The sequence below is a fragment of the Dermacentor andersoni genome, chromosome 7 (genome assembly GCF_023375885.2).
Source record: "Dermacentor andersoni chromosome 7, qqDerAnde1_hic_scaffold, whole genome shotgun sequence".
Classification (NCBI taxonomy): domain Eukaryota; kingdom Metazoa; phylum Arthropoda; class Arachnida; order Ixodida; family Ixodidae; genus Dermacentor; species Dermacentor andersoni.
The window spans coordinates 138,937,630-138,948,165 of NC_092820.1; the positions used below are offsets into that span (position 1 = coordinate 138,937,630).

Sequence of the window (10,536 nt, forward strand, 5' to 3'; positions counted from 1 at the left end):
TGTAAACATTTCTCTGGGTTCTTGTTTGAATTCATTCTTGTTGAAGGTATTGATATTTTCTGGTTCCTGGGCATGGAATGGTGTCTGCGCTCGTAACGGTGGGGTGTCATTTTTCGAAAATGCAGATACGTTTGTTCTTGTAGTTTCGGTTGATACATGTTAGGCAGTAATTTGTACTTGCTGGAATCTACGTATATAATGGTGTTTAATTCACTCTTCGATACATATCCGCTGCGTTTTACTGCTCTATATTTGTGCGACCACAGCCCATTGGTAGTTGTTGTGGTGCTGTGCTTATGTAATAATAAATATGCGTATATTTAAAAAGGCTTCCGTCGTTTCACGAAATCAGACCACAAGGCACACCGTAGTGCGAAACTCCGGATTATTGTAACCACCAGCGCAAATGAATAAATCAAGATCCCTGCCAAATTTTGTTAGCTTTATCTACACAGTGACAATGACGCTTGCTGTCCACGCGGCTTCCTTTAGTGTTAAGCACTAACTGACATTGCCTTTTTTATTGCTTCGTTTCTTACCTACTCTTGAATGCTAATTATTTTTCCCATTAGACAATCTTATTCCTTATTATGAACCTTTGGAAACGCACGAGGAAATAATTTTTCAAGATATCGTGGGCGATGGTTTGATACATCTACCGGAATATACTCCAACATGTGCTGTGTTCAACGTTACCTACTTACGAGGTAAGTGTACTGCATCATTCAGACTGCATATTCGAAGCACCTCTATTAGTGGCATGTGATTACAGGCACGCGCCTCAGCATTTTGCAAGCGCATCGAGCGATTCAGCATTGTGATGCTGCTGACAGCTTAACGCAGCTTCGCGCCATGTTCTTGATCTCAAGGGCCCGACAAGCGGTGACGGACAAGCAGTGAAAATACGTGATTCGTACATGGTTCAGCCTCAACGCTGTGGCTACGCGACCAGGGACCATGCGGGCGACTTCCACCGTTTCTAGGTGACGGGCGTTCATTTTGCCTGACCAGATTTTGCGAAACGATGCAGCAGTATTAAAGTGCTCGGTGTGCTGGTTACGTGTGCACTAGGTCGAGTATTTCTCATTGAAATTGTGGTTGAGATTACTTCCAAAGCCTTCCAATAGGACTTTTAGTTGACTGTGTGCAAGACGTGAAACATCGGGATTTGTATGCTCAGATAATGCTACTACATTTAGGAAAGCTGCGCGTGAGCGAGCCTCCAGGCTCAGTAGCGCGGAGTGCACCAGTGTTGAATAAGATTTTATTTACGCAATACAATTTGCCAAAATTAAATTGCAATAATTCATCATCATTAGCCAAAGGCTAGTTGGGATTAATTTTACGATAAACATAAAAAGAGCATGTCACATAACAACAAAAATACGCTAGAAACAAAGTATATTTTTCGACATTGTTAGACTTGAAAAGTAATTATAGCTGGCTTATTATGATTCAATACGATTACAAACGTTTCCTGCATTTACACAGGTCAGTTTCACAACATTAGCACACATATTGTTACAATTATACAAGCAACACATTTACATATGTACAAAGCATAACGTACAACACGATTATACATGGTAATCACCATGGTCGCTTAGTGGCTAGGGTGTTTGGCTACTAAACACGAGGTCGCGGAATCGAATCCCCGCTATGATGGCCGCATTTCGATGGGGGCGAGAAGGAAGAACTTTTGGTGCATGTTAAAAAACTCCCAAGTGGCCCTAATTTCCGGAGCCCCTCTATGGCGTGCCTCATAATGTGTTCATGATTTTGACGTGTCGTTGTAAAACCCCATTATTTATTTATTTTTAAATATACATGGTAGTCAATTCAATATGGTTACTTGCCTTGAAAGAATGTTTTTTAGCAGTTAATATATTAGGCAGCTTTATATGACTTTAGAAATTTATTGTCAATTCAAAGGAGAAATTCGTACGCTCTCTAGTCCTAATGGAAGGTTGTTCCATACGGCGACGGCTTTAAGTTAACCTTTCTCTTACCATATATTTTTTTTTTTTTTGCTGAGGGAGCCAGTTTCCTTTTACTTTGTTGCAGCATTCATAGCAGGAGCAAACAAAATTGATGAGGAGACTGGATAGTTGGTGCTAATAATAGAACCATTGGTGGAGTTTAATAACAAGAGTGGTGAACGGCATGTTATTTAGGCTTCAGAAGAGTGGTAGAATATGTGCAGTATAGTCTGAATTTGTCATAAAGCGCATTGCTGTTTTCTTGAGCAATATAACTGTTTATATACAGCCGCGGTAGGTGCGACCCAAGGTAACTTAACCGTAATTCAAATATCTATGAAATATATTGACATATATGTCACTATGTCAAATATGTCTCGGCATTTGTGCAAGAGAAAACAAGCGCTACTAAATTCTTCGCGCACTTCATCAATATGGGATTTCAATCTGAGTTTTGTCAAGTGTACACCAAGCCATTTTGTAAAATTCGCTCCTTCTAGTGCTAATTTATTCTTTGTAATCGCACACGAGTGTCCACCCATAATTTCTCGCGGTGAATTTAAAACAACCTACTTGGTTTCTGTCTGTTTAACCTTAGTTTGCTTGAAGAGAACTACTTGTTCATATCATCAAAGTCTGAATTTGCACAAATAAAAGTAACGTTCGGAAAGTCTTGGTCTGATGTGAGAGACGTCTCGTCAACAGAAGTCAATATTGAAAAGTTTTTCATGACGCAAGGAAAGTCCTTAATGTATTGTGAGTAATATATTTGCCCAAGAACAGTGCCTTGAGATATACCTACTGTTCTTTCAAAAAAACTTGGATTGAGTGACAGCTATTTGCACTGTCTGTTTACGGTTTTCAAGGTAATTTTCAAAGAATTCTAGGCATATTCTAGGAAGACCGTAGCACTGTAGTTTATTCAATAAGATGCTGTGGTTGAGAATGCCACAGCTTTTTTTATCTGAAAAAATATATCTCATTTAAGAGGTAGTCAAGTTCAGATGAAGAAAAGGCGGCTGTGTCAGTTGTCTTGACCTTTCTATACCCATGCTGACAGGGTGTTAGATTACTTTGGTGTTCTAGGAAATACATTATTTGTTGTACTATTACATTTCTATTAGATAGTTATTGTACCTACGATGGAGATATAACTGTAGTGTTTATCACTAGCCTTGTGAATCTGGTTTATCTTTGATAATTTAGGAATGTCTGCATACGTAGATGTGTAAAACAATAACCTATAATTTTTTTCTAAAGGTCACCTCAGTTTTGCGGATGCCTATCGTCTCCCCGAAAATGGTATGTTGTCAGAACCTACTGCACATTTGACTGCCACAGCGCTATCTAGATTTAGCACTTCACGAGCTGTTATGTCTTTAAATTTAAATATACTAGGATTGCGAGGAGGATATGTAATGTATTGTTCGTTGAGAGCCGCAGCCGAGAACCTACTGTCCGAAAAGACGTATTAAAAGTCAGAATGAGGGTGTCTAATGATCTGGTATGGTGTAAAAGTTTTCAGAGGGCTTAAGAAATGAGTTTGTAATACATTATGTTATTCTACAGTTACCCGAATTTTTAAGTAAAAAAGTTGCTGTTTTTTGCTGATTCCTTACTCAAATGAGCGCGGTTACTTTATCGCAAGTCAGTCGGCATTGCTGTGAATTTGTGTTTTTTGTTCATTTTCACTTTTGAATGCCAAAATTCTTTCCTCCTTATTTGCGCTAAAAAAAGTGTGTTCATCCATTGCTCGAGCTATGGCATCATGTGGACATTTTTTTACGAGAGATCTTCGTGGTGATATGGCTTTTGAGAGTGGATTCTTATGATTCTTAAGATTGGCTTATCATTCACTTCGGTAATGATTTGGAAAGGAGTCTTAGACCTGCAGCAAGTTAGCCCTTATATTATTGATATGGGAGCGCGGAGAAAACAAGCGAACCTGTCATTAACTCTTCTTCTAAAGAGCCAGACATTCTAACACCACCTTATTTTTGTCAGTTTGTCTTCTCATTTCTACAACAAAGGCTCTACATGAAGAGCAGAAATATACTGAGCTTCCCAGCTTTTAGGTCCAGAGGCAGCTTATAGCGAAACTATCGTCTAAGCAATGACTTCGTGAAAATCTCCTCACACTTGGAAGCGTTCACTCACGAGTAGCATAAGATAACTTTGAAGAAGGAAAGGCGACGTTGTGATTATTCAAGAAGATAACGCTTCCAAAACATTATAGAAAATTGGTGTGGTGAGCAACCGAATGGCGCGTACAGATCTCATTGTGCGTGTATGTAAAGTCAGAATACCCAGTATCTTATAGCTGCCTCCGCCCTTTGCAGAAACTGTACCCTTTAAGGCTTTCCTCGTCTGGCCCCATGGAGTGTGTTAAATAACAGACGAGGAAGAGAACGACGGGCATTATGGCGTGGGCACCAGCGGCCCGCTCATGTCATGACATTGATGACTAGTTTTAGTGGCCTATGTGGACGCTTCTGGAATATTCTCTGGGCAACAAATCCTGTTTTGCGCCTTTCTAACGCGTAACTGTGTGAGATTGCACGGACTTCCCCTTTGAAGAATATAGGGCCAGACGTCAAAATCAGGACATCTCGCGGCTGTTCGAGTGGCGCAATCTGGCTTTGCGAGTCTCTCATCAATGAGGTTGGCACTGCGTGATCATTCAATTGCAGCTGAAGCGTCGCTTCCCCAAAATAACCTATAGGCAGCTGTCTGAAAAGTACCTTACACGTTGTTCTCTCATTCTCTCGCTACTCAGCTGATGATGCGCGCGTTTTGCCGTAGTACACGTATAGGGTACGAGGGGTTCTGCCATTCTTATTGGGGACATTTACTAGGTGATTTTCTCTAGAAGAGTAGCACTGTTCTCCAACAGAAGTAAATGGGAATGTTCCATCCGCAAGCGCGAAGTATCTGTTCGCCTACGTATACGGTGTCATCCATCGTGGACTTGATGGTCACTAAGTGATCCAATCAAGGATAATGAAGTATCTACAGTCGAACGCAAAATTCTAGAGACCATGGAAGCGGCGACTACACTACCTCGCTGCGCCTTCTGATGGCTGCGGGCCTAAGTTCGTGAGCGCGTACTGCGCATGCGCTTCCTTCTCGGTCGACTTGTTCAACCGCGCGCGCACCGCAGCGCGGGAGAGAGCGCAAGGTGCCACTTCTGCAGTCGCCGTGGAAGCTCCCTAGCAATGATGTTGTGACGAAAATACGCCACGTGTACTTGCAGGGCTCTCAGCGCGCTGCTCTCTAGGCCTTCTTTCTAGACCATTTGGCTAGCCGAGAGCTTCTTTAGCGTCACCTTCTCTGAAATCAAATTGTGTGATAGATCGCGAAGCTAACGCATGATGCAATTATTTGTGCTACTGGGTGCAAATGTAATTTACCCAGACACGTGCAGGAAAACACCGAATATCCAGTAGCTGGATTGAAGATCCAGTTAAAACTTACAATAAACGCAATTTATTTTTTTCTCGGAAACAGAAAAGAATACTTGACAAAGATGTAAGGTGACTCAGTGGTTTCAGTACTTCGTTGGATACCCATCTGTTGCAATTACTTCCACCATACCTGGGGGCATCGGTTCTTACATTGCGTTTATGATCTCTAGTCGTGAAGAAAGCGCTTCCCACTCCTCACACACGGCTGATCACAGGGTGTCTTTTTTCAAACTTCTTCGGTTCCGAGACGCATGTCGGCGTTTGGCGAAATCTCAGACATTTTCCATGGAAAAAAAAATAAGATCCGCTCCGAGAGGTGGCCGCTCCGGCGTGCGAACAGCCTGGTCGTCAAGCTGGGAATTTAAACTGCGATCAGGATGAATAGGGCTGCTGTTATGCTGAAACGGGCAACAGCCATCGTTGAATGCTCCATAAGGAAGATATGGAAGCAATTCCTGCTCTATAATGCAACACTATCCCGACACCGTGAACTTCCCGTCGATGAGAACCAGTGGACCGAGTTCTTCTCACTTCATGGTGGCCTCCACAATGACGTGCTTCTTCCGCTGGCACTGGTCCTCTGCGTGATCAGTGGCGAATACCTGACGAGGGGAGAAATTGACAAAACGATCAAGGACAGCTTTTATAAATGAACCGGTTCAAAAGGATTCCGGTTCACTTGAATCTTCATACAGTAATGTTTGAGTGAGGCGAGGTCGCCACGGACGGCGTGAAAAGTTCTAAAACTCGATAACGCGTCTTCGATTTAATATATAAAAGACATATCCAAGTCAACTGTTATTCCTGCTAAATAACTGGGGCGATATACGAGAATACAATGGGCACGTGGGTTTCAGCGCTCAAATTTTGGCCGTGGGCATAAGGAGGTGCAGGTAATGAATGTTCTGTTACATATTAATGTATTAAACGCTGGTGTTCCGCCGTACCGAACACGATATGATAATGAGTCACGCCTTACTTGGCCACGCCACACAACTTTTGACAACCTAGGGTTTATTAATGTGCACGTAAATCTACATACACGTGCAAGAGCTTAAATTGCAATACGAATCGCACTCTACAAAAAGAATGAAACCGGACATCCTTTCACCTATTGTTAATGGAAAGCCAAACTCGCCGTTTTTGGTCCCAGCGGCTAGAGCATGTCGACTCATCGGTGAACGCGACTATTTGTCATTCAGCTCAGGTTCATGTTTTCACAGCCCGCTCAATGTATAGTCTCAGTGTCCTCTCCTATCCGGTGGTGTCCCATCTGGTCATCGACAGAGTTCATAAGCCATGCTTCAACCAGTCTTCTCCAAATGGCTAAACGAATATGTTCTATCTGCAGGGTGCCTCATGCCATTTACTGATATATATGCATCAGCTACTACAGTGCCAATTATTTGTCTGTCGACCTTGCTTTCCGTACACGTAGCCATTCCGCTATGTTATCTGTGCTTCACCTTTCCTTTTTTTTTTCTACATGCTTGGATAATACGGCTCACCGCATTTTTTTACCTTTCTAGCATCCAGCAGATGACGCTTTGCGAAACGCCTTGGATGCTTAAATCTATTATGAGCCTTGTTTCATTGAATCGAATGCATGGCAACATTCTGGAAGACGACGTAACGGCGTTTTGAAGGACTGATTCTTGTACCGTTTCTTCAAATGAAATTGCCCTATAGCTAAAGCTAGCCTATGCAGGTGATAAGCTCTGCCATGGCAACATCTGTGAAGACCTAGCGTTTATCATTACTGTGTACAAAAGACAACGAAACCAAAGGCATTAGTGACAGAAATCCGTTTCTACTTCGCCTACCTTGAAAGCAGATGGGCTTCTACCGAATGTCCGATCTACCTGGCTGACTTCATCGTTTATTTGCAAGAATTAAGTGCCACCGACCGACTCAGCTACCGCGCTGAGCAACGCAAGACACGCTCGTTGCCGCAACACGGAAGACCGTAGTGTACTGAGCCGAACGAAGGAGTCCTAAAATTTATTTGTTTTTTCAGATAGGATTTCAAATTATGCAAGCATTTTGAATTCAAATGTGCTTACAGAGAATTCGCTAGACTATTTTACATTACAAGGTAAGCGAAGAGCACGGTAATTCATAGAATGGTCTCTTAGTGGCAACTTTTGCGACTCAGTGCGGCAAGTAACAGCTGCAACTGGAAGCCTGATCAAGTATTCAAAACTTTCACCCGCCTCTCATCTTCGTGACGTTTTCTTTTTCTTTCCAAGAAGGAATACACTGCGTTTATTAACTGTTCTCTTTCCTGGCTCCCCACTCCAGCTACTCCATATGCGGTGGTTTCCCGCGTTTGTCAGGGCGCATGATATTTGACCTGAGTACCACATATAATTCCATCATGCGTGAGTTCTCCGCAAGATCACATAATTCCGTTTGAAAGAAAGTGACACGAAGCAAGTTTTTTGCCCCGAGGACCGCCTAGAAGAAAGGCGTAGAATGCAGCACGCTCAGAGCCCTGCTAATACTTATTAAGTATTTTCGTCACAATATCATCGCTTGGGCGCTTCCACGGCGACCGCAGAAGTGGCACCTTGCACTCTCTGCCGTGTGTCGGTGCGCGCGCCGTTGAAGCGAGCGAACAAGCAGGCTGGGAGGTAAAATAGGGCGTGCGTCGGCAGTACGCGCCTTTCAACTTGAGCTTGCCGCCGCCAGAAGGCGCAGCGATACAGTTTAGTCGCCTCTCCCGTGGTCTCTAGAATTTTCCACTCGACTTTACACTGAAACCGAAGACGTAAGGTATGCCATCACCAATGCAGCGAGCCTTCTGTTTTGCCTTTTCGCACATTTTTTTAGAATGAATAGACGGGGAAGGGTTTGTACCCGTAATTTTTGCAGTGATCTATGGAATCCATCATTTCTGTGAGAAAGAAAACAACAACATTTCGCTACAAACGCGTACGAGCGATCTTACTTCTATTCTAGCCGTGTCTAATGTGCAAACATCACCTGCAAATTTATTGTCCTATTCTACGGCAACATAGAAACCATACTACATAAAACATTTGATCGCTATTTCTGACACTGTAGGCATCCAGGGATGTGCAGTTATTACTTACAATCTAGACATGCAACCGGGTAAGGCACACAAAATTACGGAATGAATTTCTCAGATTCGTGTTTCTAACGTAGGGCATTGTGAACGTGTGAGAAGGGCATGCCACGCACAGTTTAAATCGAACTGAGTCAAGTGGGCCAAATGAATGACAGAGATATGCAACGCAAACACCTCACAAAGGTATTCCTCGCGCAATTACAGCCCAAAGAGGCGACATCATTAAATACATCCAAGGTAGCGCACGAATGACAGAAACACACCAACGTGAACTGATCTGAATATTGGTCTTCACACATTTGCCATGCAATCAGGGTATCAAAGTATACAAATGAGTACCGCAACTGGAGGACAAAACAAATAAAGACGTAATAGGTCATGTAAATTCAACCCGGTCTTTTATATTTCTACCGGGTCCAGTACAGCCAATTTTAAACAATTTTCTTGACGCAAACGAAGCTGCTGCCCCGTATTCATGAAATTCGTAAACTCAAGACATGTGACAATAATAAATGCGTGTATGAAAATTGGTCACGCCGTTTTTTCCTTCTGTATATTCACACAATGCAATGCCCAGCGAACAGTACTTTGTAGGAAATCATTTGTTGCACAAAATTTACGGCACTAGGCGTATATACGCCTTTCATAATAAAACAATAAGTCGTTGCACAATGTCATAAAAATTCTAAATTTGAGACCCAGCCCTTTGAAATCTCAAAACCACACCTTTTCTTTTACATTAAGTACTATAGTTTTTTTTTTCGTTTTTTATGCGAACTTCACAAACACATCAAGATATGCAACAAAAACGCTTACGCGTAAGAAAATGTTCCCACGCACAAAATTTCTGGACTTGCAGTGCTTTGCAAATGGGCAGACAATACAATGCCTGTCAAAAATTGCATACATAATTTTTATCTATTACAAGGCTCCGATTGATCACCAGACTATGACATTCCTAGTTCCCTTGTAACAGCTTCTGCTACATTCGCATGCCAAATAAACCCTGAGAAAACACCTCCCACCCGGAGATGCGAGTTGCCTTAATTTATTTCAGTTTTGGACATTCGATGGACTAGTGCAATCTATGAACCCGTGAGCAATAAGAAACTGCCTTGGTGTAAATAAGAGTTGTTTAAATACCGTAAAAGACTGGTCAAATTTTTCGCGTTTTTTGTCAGGAAATATGTAGTTTGGCTTGAAATATGTTCACCTTGAATGTTTCATTGTTTTCTACATTTGATACAAATTATTCTATACTACAAATAAACATATATTGCCAGTATCAGCTGATAGGATTGAAAGACATTTTTTTTTAATTGTTTAATGTGCGTAATTTTTGCTGCGTTGTATTTTATTTCCAGACAGATATGGAAAGACCCTATACTATGTGCTCCGGGCGACGAAGGGCACGAAACTCGACGAGAGTACATGCTGGAAAAAATTGCAGAATATAAGCAGGGAAACGGGGAAGAACATAACAATGTGTTTTACAAAATCAGAAAGACCGTTATAAATACCATATGAGTAATGAAAATTTCCCTGAAATGAAATTCTGTTGCAGCCTCTTATCTCTGCAAAATATTTTTCCGAGCTTCTCCTGGAACTCTGTCAATTATTGTAAATTCCTTACATAAGATTCATAACTCCATGAAAAAAATTAGAATATTTTATCAAAATGGTACTACAGGAAAATAAACTTCAACAGTATTCAGCAAGCAAAAACATGACCACGTTCTCCTGTTAAAATGTCAGCCAAGAAACCATTTGGCCACACACGTTACACAAGTAGTATTGGTTACGCATAGGAAAAAATAATGTTACCCAAACCATCAATCTGAATGAAATACTCCATGGTGATTCGAAATCGTCTACAGACAACTTTCTATAATACCCTTAGGATTCTAGGCGATCATTCAAGTATGTATATTGGCGACTTTCAAACATAAATAGTACCTATCACGCATCATACTGCTCCTGGAAATGGCACCTAGTGGGATTG

General features: G+C 41.8%; 1 long non-coding RNA gene across 1 annotated transcript in view; it reads left to right on the top strand.

Moving 5' to 3' along the window:
* Positions 1 to 10,157, top strand: part of LOC129385647 (uncharacterized) — a 46,271-nt gene extending 36,114 nt beyond the window's left edge. The window contains exons 2-3 of the long non-coding RNA XR_011895551.1: positions 3,240 to 3,281; positions 9,899 to 10,157. This is a non-coding gene — a long non-coding RNA (uncharacterized lncRNA). The remainder of the gene's footprint in view (positions 1 to 3,239; positions 3,282 to 9,898) is intronic.
* Positions 10,158 to 10,536: the final 379 nt, after the last annotated feature.